The sequence below is a fragment of the Neomonachus schauinslandi genome, chromosome X (assembly GCF_002201575.2).
Source record: "Neomonachus schauinslandi chromosome X, ASM220157v2, whole genome shotgun sequence".
NCBI classification, from domain to species: Eukaryota; Metazoa; Chordata; class Mammalia; order Carnivora; family Phocidae; genus Neomonachus; species Neomonachus schauinslandi.
Window position 1 is genome coordinate 64,302,224 of NC_058419.1, and position 18,239 is coordinate 64,320,462.

Genomic DNA, 18,239 nt, shown 5'->3' on the forward strand with positions numbered 1-18,239 from the left:
AAGACTCTACCCCCAAATTACTAGGACTCACCCAGCAATTCAGTAATGTGGCAGGATACAAAATCAATGCACAGAAATCGGTTGCTTTCTTATACACTAACAATGCAACTGTAGAAAGAAAAATTAGAGAAACGATTCCATTTACAATAGCACCAAAAACCATAAGATACCTCGGAATAAACCTAACCAAAGAGGTAAAGGATCTATACTCTAGGAACTACAGAACACTCCTGAAAGAAAGTGAAGAAGACACAAAAAGATGGAAAAACATCCCATGCTCATAGGTCGGAAGAATAAACATTGTTAAAATGTCTATGCTACCCAGAGCAATCTATATCTTCAACACCATCCCAATTAAAATTCCAATGACATTTTTCAAAGTGCTGGAACAAACAATCCTAAAATTTGTATGGAATCAGAGAAGACCCAGAATCGCAAGCTGGGGGCATCATGTTGCCCAATTTCAAGCTATATTACAAAGCAGTGATCACCAAGACAGCATGGCACTGGCACAAAAACAGACATATAGACCAATGGAACAGAATAAAGAGCCCAGATATGGACCCTCAACTCTGTGGCCAAATAATCTTCGACAAAGCAGGAAAAAATATGCAATGGAAAAAAGACTGTCTCTTCAATGAATGGTGCTGGGAAAATTGGATAGCTATATACAGAAGGATGAAACAACCACCTTCTTACACCATACACAAAGATAAACTCAAAATGGATGAAAGACCTCTATGTGAGACAGGAATCCATCAAAATCCTAGAGGAGAACATAGGCAGTAACCTCTTTGACATCGGCCACAGCAACTTCTTTCAAGATCCATCTCCAAAAGCTAGTGAAACAAAAGCAAAAATGAACTTTTGGGACTTCATCAAGATAAAAAGCTTCTGCACAGCAAAGGAAACAGTCAACAAAACAAAGAGGCAACCCACAGAATTGGAGAAGATATTTGCAAATGACACTACAGACAAAGAGCTGATATCCAAGATCTATGAAGACCTTCTCAAACTCAACAACCAAAAAACAAATAATCAAGTAAAAAAATGGGCAGAAGGCATGAACAGACACTTCTCCAAAGAAGACATACAAATGGCTAACAGACACATGAAAAAAGTGTTCATCATCATTAGCCATCAGGGAAATTCAAGTCAAAACCACATTGAGATACCACCTTATACCAGTTAGAATGGCAAAAGTTGACAAAGCAAGAAACAACAAATGTTGGAGAGGTTGTGGAGAAAGGGGAAACCCCCTTACACTGTTGGTGGTAATTCAAGTTGATACAGCCACTTTGGAAAACAGTGTGGAGGTTCCTCAAAAAATTAAAATAGAGCTACCCAATGACCCAACAATTGCATTAATGGGTATTTATCCCAAAGACACAGATGTAGTGAAAAGAAGGGTCATATGCACCACAAAGGTCATAGCAGCAATGTCTGCAATAGCCAAACTGTGGTAAGAACCGAGATGCCCTTCAACAGATGAATGGATAAAGAAGATGTGGTCCATATATACAATGGAATATTACTCAGCCATCAGAAAGAATGAATACCCAAATTTTACATCAACATGGATTGGACTGGAGGAGATTATGCTAAGTGAAATAAGTCAAGCAGAGAAAGTCAATTATCATATGGTTTCACTTATTTGTGGAACATAAGGAACAGCATGGAGGACATTAGGAGAAGGAAGAAAAATGAAGGGGGGAAATCAGAGGGGGAGACCAACCATGAGAGACTATGGGCTCTGAGAAACAAACTGAGGGTTTTAGAGGGAAGGGGGGTGGGGGGATGGGTTAGCCCAGTGATGGGTATTAAAGAGGGCATGTACTGCATGGAGCACTGGGTGTTATACGAAAACAATGAATCGTGGATCACTACATCAAAAAGTAATGCTTTATTTTATGGTGACTAATATAACATAAGAAAAATTTTAAAAAGCCAGCTCTTTAGCAAAAATGAATAAATCAATAGTCTATGCACTCCAAATAGTTGTCTCCCTGGTGATAAAAAAAAAAAAAGTGTTCCTGCTGTGCACATCTGGAATTGCTGTCAATTTATCCCTGAGATTGCTCATGTACCTGAGAACATAGGACAGGATTGAGGGCCTTAAAATTAAAATACACAAAATTACAAAACCAGAATATCTATATGATGAAAAAAAGTTAAAATGCACAGTATACATCATTCACATGCAGCTAGTGCACTTGGCATCCTAGAGAAAGTGGGGCCCAAGTTGTGGTTATCAAAGGGATCAAATAAAATTCTATCGGCCCAGAATGGGGTGGGAGTAAGCTTAGCAGCAGCAGGTCTGCAACTGTCCCCCAACAACCTCTCTGCCTACTGTCACAACCTATTGCTTGGCACAGTTCTCAACACCCTAAGAGTGGGTTATGAGGCAAGATGTGGAGAAACTCTGCCTTACCCCTGAGAGATTCCCTCCCACAGAATGTAATGATTCGTGAGTTGGGTCCATCAATTTGGTCTCATGCTTAATCTTTGCCCTCTGGCATAGGAACAATTATTATTTATATCTTTCTTTGAAAGGAAAACAACTTCCCTATCCAGGCCACTTTCAAAAGCTGGAGATTCTGGGAGCAGAGACTCAGATATAGCACACAAGGAGGGGTTTTTCCCCAAAACCCTCATGTGCGTTTGGATAGAGCATGGTTGGAGTTCATCTGCCTCCCCCCTTCCCCCTTCCCCTACCAAGAGGGAAGAGAGGGTAATGCTGTGGACTCCAGCCTGAGATACATGGCAGTGCCAGCTGCCCTCCCCCCACCCTGTCCCCACTTTCTCCACTCTGTGATTGATGCCTGCTCCTTAAAACTTCCTGATCACAAAATGATAGCCCCCACCCACTGCAGCCCAATTCTGGGCCTCTGGGAGCATGGCAGGGCTATGGATCTCCTCTTCTTCTTCCTCCCAAAAGTAGGCTGGCTTTCCTGTGAGCTGGGGGCCTGCTGGGCCTTAAGTGGACATGAGGCCACCATATGACTGATGCCCTGGCAGAAATGGCACTTCTTGGGCTGGGGTGGCAGCTTGCATTCCTTGGTATGGTGGTCTAGACCTCCACAGTTATAGCACCTGCCTCCCTTTGATCTGTGCTTCTGCATGTTCTTCCCTTTGGGTCACCCCTCACTCCCAGTACAGAACACCCCAGCAGGGCTAGTGGCTCAGATAGCTTCCAGGCACTTACCAGACTTCTTAAAGTTAAAGTCCACTGCTTCACCCTCCTTCAGGCTCTGGAAGCTCTCCATGTGCAGCTTGGTCTGGTGCACAGACATGGACAGGGGGTCAAGCATGACCCCAGTGTGTATTGTCATGGACAGGAAGCTGAACCCGATGCAAACATTTAACCACTTACAGAAATGGGAACCCTGTAGCAGCTGTGGTTCCCCTACTCCCGGGCGGCATCAGGTGCCTCCTCAGGTGCCTTGGAGCAGCCACCTGCAAACTGCTGATCTGACACAGAGCCCATGGTAGTCAGCTGAACTTGTGGCCCAGATGCACCTTGTCAGGTGGCTGCTGGCCCCAGAGAAGTCTGGAGGCAAAGGGGTGGCTTGGAGAAGAGGCTGCTACATCTTCCCCCAGCACCTGTTCCAATACTTTGTATAGAATTATGCTAAAATAAAATGCAGAAAATACAATTTCTGGCATAGAAAATACCATGATGGTATTGGAAATTGGTGGTCCCAGCAGCTTTTCAATACTCTCCATCTTCTTTCCAGGTATACTCTCCTTCTAGGCTCTTTGTCTTTTGCTTGCCTGTCAGAAACCTAAACAACAAAACACAGATAATTAACCATCAGTAACTTGCAATGAGAAGCCTTTCTCCTCATTGTCTTTCCTTAAGGGAAGAAAATCAGATCATAAATCCTCCTTAGATACTAATTTAATAACTTTGTTAAAGCCTTTTTAAAACAATAAAGACATTATTTTACAAATGAAGAATGGATAGACAAGCAAGAGCTAAGAAGCTTTAATCAAGCCACATGGTGAGGTAAAATGAGGAGCACAGGAGTAGTCAGGATACTTAGATTTCAGATTTAGTTTTTAACTTGCCCTGTGGCCTGGGGTAAGTTAAATGACCTCAACTCTGAGGCTCAGTTTCTTAATAGGAAAAATTTTGATGGTGGTATCTATGCTGCTTACCTTTGTAAAATATTGCAAAGAATAATTCGATAGACATTTGTTAAATTCCTATTATATGTCAGACACTGAGTTAGAATCAAATGAGATAATGAAAATCAAAATGGCAAGCCCAGATATAAGTTAGAGTGTTATTATTGCTCTAAAAGCTGCCTAACTTTCCAAAGAGATAAAGCTTTTGCACAAAGAGTAGATTAAAAGGGACATAAATTTAAATATTTTCTTTCATATTTTTCTTCCAGGAAATTTCTGTTATTAACTCATAGCTGTCTAAAACTTAGCAGCCTCTAAAACTTAACAGAATTATGTAAGAATGTTTTTCCTCCCTATCCGGTGTGAAAGATCTCAGGTTGCTTATCATTTAAATGAGTGTAGACATGGACACTGCATAGCAACTATCATTAGTACTACTACTACCATTGAGTCTTTTTATTGATTCCTCATAAAGAAGAGAAAAAGGAACTAACACTTAGTGAGTACCTATTATTGGCCACACTCTGTGCTAGCTCTTTTACCTATAAAATCTCATTTAATCCAAACAAATGTTTGGCAAAGTATATATTATTTTGCCCATCTTTCAAATCCACTAACCACGTTTTAGTGAGATGAAGGTCACTTAGGAGAAATTGGTGAAATTCTAAGACAAACACAAGTCTTTCTCTCAAATCCCATGCTTTTTCTGACATATTCAAAGAAAAGTAGAGCTAGAATAGTCCATATTTACAGAGAGAGACCAGTAGAGAGGTCAGATTCTCTATGGAGGCCATATGGCAAGTTAATGACAGAACCAGATCTAGAATACATGTCTTCTGTTTTCCAGTTTAACGTATTTTTCCTTTAAGTTTCATTAAATGTATATGGTGTCAATTTAACTATATCCACCAAATATGATTAATTAGTCAACTAAAGAAGTGAAGCAGTATTATCCTTAAAGTTAATAATTTATTAAAAAGTGTTTTCCACAGGAACTAAATTTAAAAGGATAAAGTATTTTGATATAGGACTACAAGTTGAATTTTTTTGTTCATTTTTATTTTATATGCTGGTTTGGTTAGTAGTTTCCTGCCTTTCTTAAGTTTTATCAACTTGTTTATTGGTTTTTCAAGTAAAAGAGAAACCATTTTTAAAAACTGCAATTAAAAAAATTCCACACAAGGGGCACCTGGGTGGCTCAGTTCGTTAAGTGTCTGACTTATATCGGGCTCCCTGCTCAGCAAGGAGTCTGCTCGTCCCTCTCCCTCTGCCCCTCCCCACTGCTTGTGCTGTCTCTCTGTTTCTCTCTCAAATAAATAGAATCTTTAAAAAAAAATACCACATAAGACTATAAACCAACTAGATATAACAGGCATCCAGAACACTGCATCCAACAACAGAAAAAAAATATTTTTCAAGTGAACATAGAGCATTCTTTAGAATAGACTATATGGTAGGCCATACAATAACCATCAATAAATTTAAAAGGATTAAAATCCTACAAAGTATCGGGCGCCTGGGTGGCTCAGTTGGTTAAGTGACTGCCTTCGGCTCAGGTCATGATCCTGGAGTCCCGGGATTGAGTCCCGCATCGGGCTCCCTGCTCGGCGGGGAGACTGCTTCTCCCTCTGACCCTTCCCCCTCTCATGTGCTCTCTCATTCTCTCTCTCCCAAATAAATAAATAAAATCTTTAAAAAAAATCCTACAAAGTATCTTTTCCAACCATAATAGAATAAAATTAGAATCAATAACAAAAGAAAATTAGGAAAATTCACAAATATGTGGAAATTAAACAACATGCTCTCAAATAACCAGCCAGAGGAAAAAAAATCACAAGGGGAATTAGAAAATGCTTTGAGATGAATGAAAAGGAAAACATAACAAAACTTATGGTATGTAGCAAAACCAATCCTCAGAAGGAAATTTCTGGTTGTGAAGACCTATATTTAAAAAGAAGACAGATCTTGGGGCGCCTGGGTGGCTCAGTCGTTAAGCGTCTGCCTTCGGCTCAGGTCATGATCCCAGGGTCCTGGGATCGAGCCCTGCATCGGGCTCCCTCCTCGGCGGGAAGCCTGCTTCTCCCTCTCCCACTCCCCCTGCTTGTGTTCCCTCTCTCACTGTGTCTCTCTCTGTCAAATAAATAAAATCTTTAAAAAAAAAATTTAAAAAAATAAAAAGAAGACAGATCTCAAATTAATAACCCAACTTTCTACCTTAAGAAACTAAAAATAAAGAAACACAAATTAAACTCAAAGCAGGCAAAAGGAAGAAAATAATAACAATTAGAGCAGAAATTAATGAAACAGAGAACAGAAAAACGATAAGAAATTCAACAAATCCAAAAGCTAATTCTTTTAAAAGATCAACAAAATTGGTAATCTCAAAAATACAGGGGAAGTTCTTCAACTTGATAAAAAACATCTATGAAATATTCACAGCTAACATCATACTTAATGATGGAAGACTAAATGTTTTCTTTCCAACATCAGGCAAAAGACAAGATGTCTCCTCTCATCACTTCCATTCAACATTACCAGACTGAATAAGAAAAGAGAAAGAGAAGATTCAAATTACTAAACTCTGGATGAAAGATGGGGCATTACTATCTCATGGAACACTACATCTAAAACTAATGATGTAATGTATGGGGATTAACATAAGAATAAAAAAATTAAAAAATTTAAAAAAAGAATAGAAAAAGATACACAATGTAAGCATCAATAAAAAGAAAATTGGTGAATCTAAAAAAAAAAAGATGGGGCATTACTATCAACCTTACATAAATAAAAAGAATTCTAAAAATACTATAAAAAATGTGTGGCAACAGTTAGGTAATCTAGATGATATGGACAAATTCCTAGAAAAACACAAACTATTGAAACAGACTCGGGGTGCCTGGGTGGCTCAGTCATTAAGCGTCTGCCTTCAGCTCAGGTCATGATCCTAGGGTCCTGGGATTGAGCCACACATTGGGCTCTCTGCTCACCAGGAAGCCTGCTTCTCCCTCTCCCACTCCCCCTGCTTGTGTTCCCTCTCTCTCTGTGTCTCTCTCTGTCAAATAAATAAATAAAATCTTTTAAAAAAAGAGACTCAAGAAGAAATAAAATGTCTGAATAGATCCATAACAGGTTGGGAGACTGAATTGGTAATCAAAAAAACTTTTCACAAAGTAAAACCAAGTACCAGATAAAGTCACTGGTTAATTATGCCAAACATTTAAAGAAGAACACCAACCCTTCAAAAAGTCTCCCAAAAAATTATAGAGGATAGAACACTTTCCAACTAATTTTATAAGGCCAATATTACACTTATACACAAACTACACAAAGACATCACAAGAAAACTACAGACCAAGATCCCTTTTCAATATAAATGCAAAAATCCTCAACAAAATACCAGCAAAACTAATCCAACAACATATAAAAATGATTATATACTATGACCATTTAGGATTTATCCCAAGAAGCAGGAATGTTTTAAAATCTGAAAATCCATCAGTATAATATACCATATTAATAGAAAAAAAGGACAGAAATTACATAATCATCTCAATAGATAAAGAAAAAAACATTTGACAAAGTCTAACACCTCTTTGGGGCGCCTGGGTGGCTCAGTCGTTAAGCGTCTGCCTTCGGCTCAGGTCATGATCCCAGGGTCCTGGGATCAAGCCTCACACAGGGCTCCCTACTTGGCAGGAAGCCTGCTTCTCTCTCTTCCACTCCCCCTGCGTGTATTCCCTCTCTTGCTGTGTCTTTCTCTGTCAAATAAATAAATAAAATCTAAAAAAAGAAAAAAAAATCTAACACCTCTTCATGATAAAACATTCAACAAACAAAAATACAGGGGAAGTTCTTCAACTTGATAAAAAACATCTATGAAATATTCACAGCTAACATCATACTTAATGATGGAAGACTAAATGTTTTCTCTTTAACATCAGGCAAAAGACAAGATGTCTCCTCTCATCACTTCTATTCAACATTTTACTGGAGATTCTAGACAGGAAAATTAGGCAAGAAAAAGAAATAAAGGCATCAATATTGGAAAGGAAGAAGTGAAACTATTTCTACTATTAGCAAATAACATGATCTTATATTTAAAAATTCCTAAGGAATCCAATAAAAATAGTAGAAATAATAAATGAGTTCACAAGGTTGGAAGATACAAGATCAATCTAAAAAATTAATTTGCATTTTTATACACTAGCCATGAAAATTTCTAAAATGAAATTAAGGAAACAATTTCACTTGCAGCAGCAGGAAAAAATAAAATATCCAGGAGTAAATTTAACAAAATAAATGCAAGACTTGTACATTAAAAACAACATAACATTGTTGAAAGAAATTAAGGAGGACCCAATGAATAAAAAGTCATCCCACATACATGGATCATGCAACTTAACATTGTTAAGATGGAAAAACTCCCCAAATTGATTTATAGTTTCAACATAGTTTCCATTTTTTAAAAAATCCGGATTTTTTTTGCAGACATTGATAAGCTGATCATGAAATTTATGTGGAAATTTAAGAGGCCCAGAGTAACCAAAATAATCTTGAGAAAGGAGAACAAAGTTGAAGGACTCATAATTCCTGATTTCAAAGCTACAAGGGAGCTTATGTAAAGCATGGATTAGTGCATTTTGTGATCATATTAAAATAGTTGGAAATAGTCCTCCTAAAACCCAGAGCAAACTGAGATTAAATTTCAGACATAAATGATATCTTGGTTTTACTGTCACACTGTAGTATTTTGTGAACTGAGAGCAGCAACCAACTGGAAATCCCTCATCAAACAGTTCTTTACTGGATCAAAACCTCTCTGCTCTAGTTCTATACCAGAATGACTAAAGCATGGAACAACAGCAACTCTGAAACTATTTAATTGAGTGAGAGAATTGTCATGTATTTCCAGTTTCACTTCATATCATATAAAAACATAATTATAAAACAAAAGGCAGTGGAGTCCCCTGACTTATTTGAGCCTTGCCTATAGAAGATACAGAAAAAGTGATTAGTACATTAAATTCTCATAGTAATATGTATAAAGCTATAAAAGTTTAATATTATGGCAGAATGGAGTATACATTAAAACTTTAATGGGGAGTAGAAATCCCTTGAATGTCTCTTCCTAGACTCCATTCAATTGGAAATTTGATATATATCTTCAAGACAAATAAATCTGACTGCCCAAACATCTGCAGAAACTTTTCTTTCATGCCTCCCTTTGGAAAATTTTGTGTGTATAAGAATTTTTTATATATTATATACTCAATCATTTATGTTAAATTTTATACTCAATTTTAGAGATTTTCCAGATTAATTTTTACTACATACTAATTTTGGAACCTAAACTACATGAGAAGCCAATTCCTAGAATACCAACTTGCTTCTTATTAAATAATCATCCACTTTCTAGGTGAACAACTAATCAAAATAAAGCTTTTGCATTTTTTTCATATATTTTCTTCCTTGATATATACCAGTTTGTTTGAAAACTGTACAAATCACTAAGTTCATATTTTTTATCAATAGACATTTAGCAAGTACCTATTATACATATGGTAATATCCTAGATGTCAAGACTGCAAAAACATGATATATGGCCGAATGGTGTAGGGAGTAAGATGGCGGAGGTGTAGGAGACCTGGATTTTGGTCCCAGGAATTCAGCTGGAAAGGGATCACACCATTCTGAACACCTACAGACTCAACAGGAGATCAAAGAAAAGAATAGTAACAACTCTCTGAACAGAAAAGCGACCACTTTCTGGAAGGTAGGATGTGCAGAGAAGTGAATCTGAGGTGATATTTGGGAGGATAGGCGGTGGGGGGAGGAGGCCTCCATCAGCCGCTTCTGGCAAGTGATAGAGCAGCGCAGCACAAAATCGAAACATTTACAAGTCTGCTCCACTAAGGGACATTGCTCCAGTGGCTAAGCGGGGGTGGAACCCTCTCTGGGACAGCGTGGTCTCAGGAACCTCAGGGTCACTGAAAGACCAGGGGTCCCTGAGTGCGGCAGAACTCCCATGTATTGGAGCGGGGAAGCCGGCTGCAGAGACGGAGCCCAGGAGTGGGCTCTCAGCTTGGGGTTGCCATAAACCATGATCTGTGGCACAGTCAGGCCACTGCACCTCCAGCAGGGACCCAACAAGCAGCAGATCTGGGGAGACTCCTCTTCCTCCCCCAGGAGGAGCGGCACGGGAGCACACCACAGGGATCTGCTGGGTTTGGAGACTCTGCAGGGGGTTCAGTGCCAGAGATAGAAACTCTCGGTCATAGGCCGGGTGAGCACGGAGTGCGGCTGGAGACCGGGGAGACAGGAGTGACTGAATGCTTTTCATGGGGCTCACTGAGGAGTAGGGCCCTGAGTTCTTGGCTCCTCTGGGGCACAGATTGGGAGGCCGCCATTTTCACCCTCGTCCTCCAAAGCTGTATGAAAAGCTTCAAGGGAACAAAAGCTCCCAAGAGCAAACCCCAGCAGATTACTTAGCCTGAACTGGGCAAGGGCAGGGCAATTCCGCCTCCAACAAAGACATTTAAGAACCGCGGCAACAGGCCCCTCCCCAGAAGATCAGCAAGAACAGCCAGCCAAGACCAAATTTACCAATCAATGAGAACGGCTGAACTCCAGCACTAGGGGAATACTGCACATAGAATTCATGGCTTTTTTTACCGTGATTCTTTAGTCTTTCAAAGTTAATTTTTTTTAACTGTCTTTTTTTTTTAATTTTTCTTTTTCCTTTTTAAACCAACATCATTTTTTAAAAAATATTTTTTATTTTTCATTTTTAGAGCCATATTCTATCCCTTCATAGTAGTTACCCTTATTTTTGATATATATATATAAGTTGTTCTCTCTTAAATTTTGAGATACAGTTTCTTCTAACAGATCAAAACATACCCTAAATCTCTAGTGTATGGCTCTGTTCTAGTCTCCTGCCTGATCACATTCTCTCTCCTTTTTTTTCTTTTTTTTAAATCCTCCTTTCTTTTTTAACCAACTTCTTATCAATTCCTTTTATAAAATCTTTTATAATTTTCATCTTTACAATCATATTTCATCCCTTCATCATATGAACCCTTATTTTTGTACATATATAAGTTTTTCTTTCTTTAAAATTTTGGGAGGCACATTCTTCTAATAGACCAAAATAAGCCCCAAATCTAGTGTGTGGCACTGATCTATGCACCAGCCTGATCATATTTGATCATACTCTGTTTTTTTTGTTTTGTTCTGTTTTTGTTTGTTTTTATCTTTTTCTTTTTCTTTTTTTTATTTTCTTTTTCTTTTTCCCTTCTTTCCCTTTCTTTTCCCCCAGTTTCAGGTCTTTTCTGATTTTTTTAGTGTATATTTTCTGGGGACGTTGTTACCCTGTTAGCAGTTTGTTCTCTCATTCATCTATTCTCCTCTGGACAAAATGACAAGATGGGAAAAGTCACCTCAACAAAAAGAACAAGAGGCAGTACCGACTGCCAGGGACATAATCAATACGGACATTAGTACAATGTTGGAACTAGAGTTCAGAATGACGATTTTAAAGATACTAGCTGGGCTTGAAAAAAACATGGAAGTTATTAGAGAAACCCTTTCTGGAGACATAAAAGAACTAAAATCTAACCAAGTCGAAATCAAAAAGGCTATTAATGAGGTGCAATAAAAATGGAGGCTCTAACTGCTAGGATAAATGAGGCAGAAGAGAGAATTAGTGATATAGAAAACCAAATGATGGAAAATAAAGAAGCGGAGAAAAAGAGAGATAAACAACTACTGGATCACAAGGACAGAATTCGAGACATAAGCGAATAATTAGAATAATTGGGATCCCAGAAGAAGAAGAAAGAGAGAGAGGGGCAGAAGGTATATTGGAGCAAATTATAGCAGAGAACTTCCCTGATTTGGGCAAGGAAACAGGCATCAAAATCCAGGAAGCACAGAGAACCCCCCCTCAAAATCAATAAAAATAGGCCAACACCCAAACATCTAATAGTAAAACTTACAAGTCTCAGAGACAAAGAGAAAATCATGAAAGCAGCTCAGGAGAAGAGATATGTAACCTACAATGGTAGAAACATTAGACTGGCAACAGACCTATCCTCAGAGACCTGGCAGGCCAGAAAAGACTGGCATGATATATTCAGAGCACTAAATGAGAAAAATATGCAGCCAAGAATATTATATCCAGCTAGGCTGTCATTGAAAATAGAAGGAGAGATGAAAAGCTTCCAGGACAAACAAAAACTAAAGGAACTTGCAAACACAAAACCAGCCCTACAAGAAATCTTGAAAGGGGTCCTCTAAGCAAAGAGAGAGCCTAAAAGTAACATAGACCAGAAAGGAACACAGACAATATACAGTAACAGTCACCTTACAGGCAATATAATGGCACTAACGTCCTATCTTTCAATAGTTACCCTGAATGTAAATGGGCTAAATGCCCCACTCAAAAGACACAGGCTATCAGATTGGATAGAAAAACAAGATCCATCGATATGCTGTCTGCAAGAGACTCATTTTAGACCCAAGACAACCCCAAATTGAAAGTGAAGGGGTGGAAAACCGTTTACCATGCTAATGGATACCAAAAGAAAGCTGGGGTGGCAATCCTTATATCAGACACATTAGATTTTAAACCAAAGACTATAATAAGAGATGAGGAAGGACACTATATCATACTTAAAGTGTCTATCCAACAAGAAGATCTAACAATTGTAAATATCTATGCCCCTAACATGGGAGCAGCCAATTATATAAGCCAATTAATAACAAAAGCAAAGAAACACATCAACAACAATACAATATTAGTAGGGGACTTTAACACCCCCCTCACTGAAATGGACAGATCATCAAGCAAAAGATCAACAAGGAAATAAAGACATTAAATGACACACTGGACCAAATGAACTTCACAGATATATTCAGAACATTCCATCCCAAAGCAACAGAATACACATTCTTCTCTAGCGCCCATGGAACATTCTCCAGAATAGATCACATCCTAGGTCACAAATCAGGTCTCAACCAGTACCAAAAGATTGGGATCATTCCCTGCATATTTTCAGACCACAATGCTTTGAAACTAAAACTCAGTCACAAGAGGAAAGTCGGAAAGAACTCAAATACATGGAGGGTAAAGAGCATCCTACTAAAGAATGAATGGGTCAACCAGGAAATTAAAGAAGAATTAAAAACATTCATGGGAACCAATTAAAATGAAAACACAACTGTTCAAAATCTTTGGGATACAGCAAAGGCAGTCCAAAGAGGAAAGTATATAGCAATACAAGCCTTTCTCAAGAAACAAGAAAGGTTTCAAACACACAACGTAACCCTACACCTAAAGGAGCTGGAGAAAGAACAGCAAATAAAGCCTAAACCCAGCAGGAGAAGAGAAATAATAAAGATCAGAGCAGAAATCAATGAAACATAAACCAAAAGAAGAGTAGAACAGATCAACAAAACTAGGAGCTGGTTCTTTGAAAGAATTAACAAGATTGATAAACCCCTGGCCAGACTTATCAAAAAGAAAAGAAAAAGAACCCAAATCAACAAAATCATGAATGAAAAAGAGGAGAGATCACAACCAACACCAAAGAAATACAAATAATTATAAGAACATATTATGAGCAACTATATGCCAGCAAATTAGATAATCTGGAAGAAATGGATTCATTCCTAGAGATGTATCAACTACCAAAACTAAACCAGGAAGACATAGAAACCCTGAACACACCCATAACAAGTAAGGAAATTGAAGCAGTCATCAAAAATCTCCCAACAAACAAAAGCCCAGGGCCAGATGGCTTCCCAGGGGTATTCTACCAAACATTTAAAGAAGAATTAATACTATTCTGAAACTGCTCCAAAAATTAGAAATGGAAGGAAAACTTCCAAACTCGTTTTATGGGGCCACCACTACCTTGGTCCCCATACCAGACAAAGACTCCATCAAAAAGGAGACTTACAGTCCAATAACCTTGATGAACATGGATGCAAAAATTCTCACCAAAATACTAGCCAATAGGATCCAACAGTACATTGAAAGGATTATTCACCATGACCAAGTGGGATTTATCCCTGGGCTGCAAGGTTGGTGCAACATCCGCAAATCAATCAATGAGATACAATACATTAATAAAACAAAGAACAAGAACCATATGATCCTCTCAACAGATGCAGAAAAAGCATTTGACAAAGTACAGCATCCTTTCTTCATCAAAACTCTTCAGAGTAGAGGGATAGAGGGTACATACCTCAATATCATAAAAGCCATCTATGAAAAACCCACAGCGAATATCATTCTCAATGGGGAAAAACTGAGAGCTTTCCCCCTAAGGTCAGGAACACGGCAGCGATGTCCACTATCACCACTGCTATTCAACATAGTATTGGAAGTCCTAGCCACAGCAATCAGACAACAAAAAGAAATCAAAGGCATCCAAATTGGCAAGGAAGAAGTCAAACTCTCACTCTTTGCAGATGATATGATACTTTATGTGGAAAACCCAAAAGACTCCACCCCAAAACTGCTAGAACTCATACAGGAATTCAGTAAAGTGGCAGGATATAAAATCAATGCACAGAAATCAGTGGCATTCCTATACACCAACAAGACAGAAGAAAGAGAAATTAGGAGTCGATCCCATTTACAATTGCACCCAAAATCTTAAGATACCTAGGAATAAATCTAACCAAAGAGGCAAAGAATCTGTACTCACAAAACTATAAAATACTCATGAAAGAAATTGAGGAAGACACAAAGAAATGGAAAAACGTTCCATGCTCATGGATTGGAAGAACCAATATTGTGAAGATGTCAATGCTACCTAGAGCAATCTACACATTCAATGCAATCCCCATCAAAATACCATCCACTTTTTTCAAAGAAATGAAACAAATTATCCTAAAATTTGTATGGAACCAGAAAAGACCCCGAATAGCCAGAGGAATGTTGAAAAAGAAAAGCAAAGCCGGTGGCATCACAATTCCGGACTTCCAGCTCTATTACAAGGCTGTCATCATCAAGACAGTATGGTACTGGCACAAAAACAGACACATAGATCAATGGAACTGAATAGAGACCCCAAAAATGGACGCTCAACTCTATGGTCAACTAAACTTCGACAAAGCAGGAAAGAATGTCCAATGGAACAAAGACAGTCTCTTCAACAAATGGTGTTGGGGAAATTGGATAGCCATATGCCAAAGAATGAAACTGGACCATTTCCTTACACCACACACAAAAATAGACTCAAAATGGTTGAAAGACCTCAATATGAGACAGGAGTCCATCAACATCCTAAAGGAGAACACAGGCAGCAACCTGTTCGACCTCAGCCACAGCAGTTTCTTCCTAGAAACAACGCCAAAGGCAAGGGAAGCAAGGGCAAAAATGAACTATTGCAACTTCATCAAGATAAAAAGCTTTTGCACAGCAAAAGAAACAGTCAACAAAACCAAAAGACAACCGACAGAATGGGAGAAGATATTTGCAAATGACATATCAGATAAAGGGCTAGTATCCATAATCTATAAAGAACTTATCAAACTCAACACCCAAAGAACAAATGATCCAATCAAGAAATGGGCAGAAGACATGAACAGACATTTTTCCAAAGAAGACATCCAAATGGCCAACAGACACATGAAAAAGTGCTCAACATCTCTCAGCATCAGGGAAATCCAAATCAAAACCTCAATGAGATAGCACCTCACACCAGTCAGAATGGCTAAAATTAACAAGTCAGGAAATGACAGATGTTGGTGGGGATGTGGAGAAAGGGGAACCCTCCTACGCTGTTGGTGGGAATGCAAGCTGGTGCAGCCACTCTGGAAAACAGTATGGAGGTTCCTCAAAAAGTTGAAAATAGAGCTCCCATACGATGCAGCAATTGCACTACTGGGTATTTACCCCAAAGGTACAAATGTAGGGATCCGAAGGGGTACATGCACCCTGATGTTTATAGCAGCAATGTCCACAATAGCCAAAGTATGGAAAGAGCCAAGATGTCCATCGACAGATGAATAGATAAAGAAGAGGTGGTATATATATACAATGGAATATTATGCAGCCATCAAAAGGAATAAAATCTTGCCATTTACAATGACTTGGATGGAACTGGACAGTGTTATGCTGAGCGAAATAAGTCAATCAGAGAAAGACATGTATCATATGACCTCACTGATATGAGGAATTCTTAATCTCAGGAAACAAACTGAGGGTTGCTGGAATGGTGGGGGGTGGGAGGGATAGGGAAGCTGAGTGATAGACATTGGGGCGGGTATGTGGTATGGTGAGCACTGTCAATTGTGCAAGACTGTTGAATCACAGATCTGTACCTCTGAAACAAATAATACATTATATGTTAAAAAAAAAAGTAGAAGAAGATAGCAGGAGGGGAAGAATGAAGGGGGGGAAATCGGTGGGAGAGATGAACCATGACAGAGGATGGACTCTGAAAAACAAACTGAGGGTTCTGAAGGGGAGGGGGTGGGAAGATGGGTTACTCTGGGTGTGGGTATTAAAGAGGGCACATTTTGCATGGAGCACTGGGTGTTATACGTAAATAATGAATCATGGAACACTACATCAAAAACTAATGATGTAATGTATGGTGATTAACATAACATAATAAAAAAAAAACATGAAACATGGCCTCTATCCTCAAAGAGTTTTAGCTCTAGTTGGGAAGATAGAGAACATATATTAAATGTAGTTTGCATCATAAAACAATTTTAATGTTGCACCAGATAAACATAAAATTGCTTAATTTGCCATTCAGTAAAAATCTTTGGACTGATTGAAAATGTCAAATTTATTTTATCTTTAGTGCCGCTATTTATTCTTTTCTGTAATCCTGCTGCTGAAAATTCATTCATCATGCTTAATAATTTTGTTAATATTCCACCATAAATAAATCATAGGATAAGCAGAAAAAAACTTACTAAAAAGCTATAGTAATCAAGACAGTGTAGTACCAGCGTAAGGATAGATGCATAGGTCAATGGAATTGATTTGACAGTCCAGAAATATGTCCTCATATCCATGGCCAATTGATTTTCAACAAGAACACCTTAAATGGGGAAAGAATAGTCTTTTCAACAAATGATACTGGGACAACTGGTTGTCCACTTAAGAAAGAATGAAGCTGGACCCCTATTTCACATTTCACACCATCAACAAAATTAACATGAAAATAAATCAAAGATCTAAATACATGAGCCAACCTATGTGAAAATGAATAAAGGAAACCTTTATTTCATTTAAAATGGAGTTAGGAAGTCATAAAGAGAGAGCTCTCACAGACATATCACTCATCTCAATTTACATGACTAGGAGGAAGAAGAAAATTTTCCACATGCCTCAGTAACAACAAACTGCCCACTGGTGAGAAACTGCCACAGCCTTGAATTCTCACTCTCCTCCAATAAACTTATATTCAAAACAACCTTCTCCAGTTTCCTCACAGAACCTAATAAAAGCTAACCTCCCCTTTTTCTCTTTGGACTTATCTTGGCTCACCATAGTTTCCTTGTCCCAAACTGCAATTCTCCTATTCCCAAATAAACTCATCGCTGTTTAATAACATTATCACTTGTTTTATTTAAGATTGACACCTATTACATTGTTAGAAGAAAATATAGGAGTAATTCTTTGTGGTCATGGGTTAAGCAATGATTTTTGTAATGTGACACCAAAAATATAAAGAATAAAAGAGAGAGAGGCAGAGAAATGAGTTGCATCAACATTAAAAATTTCTGTGTTTTAAAAAACACCATCAAGAAAAGGAAAAGACAACACTAAGAATGGGAATGAAAAAATGGCATAGCCACTTTGGAAAACAGTTTGGCAGGTCCTCAAAAAGTTAAACATAGAGTTAGCATGTGACCCAACAATTCCACTCCTAGATATAGTCCCAGAAAATCAAAAATATGCACCCACACCATAACTGTGCACAAATGTTCATGACAGCATTATTTATAATAGCAAAAAATGGAAACAATCCAAATTCCCATCAGTTATTGAATGAATAACAAAATCCATACAGTGGAAAATTATTCAGCTATAAAAAGGAAGGACGTATCGATACATGCTACAACATGGATAAACT

The 18,239-nt window shown here is 38.2% G+C and overlaps 1 pseudogene; it reads right to left on the bottom strand.

The window, feature by feature from the left end:
- Window positions 1-2,829: 2,829 nt before the first annotated feature.
- LOC110573156 lies at window positions 2,830-3,487 on the bottom strand (annotated as a pseudogene).
- Window positions 3,488-18,239: the final 14,752 nt, after the last annotated feature.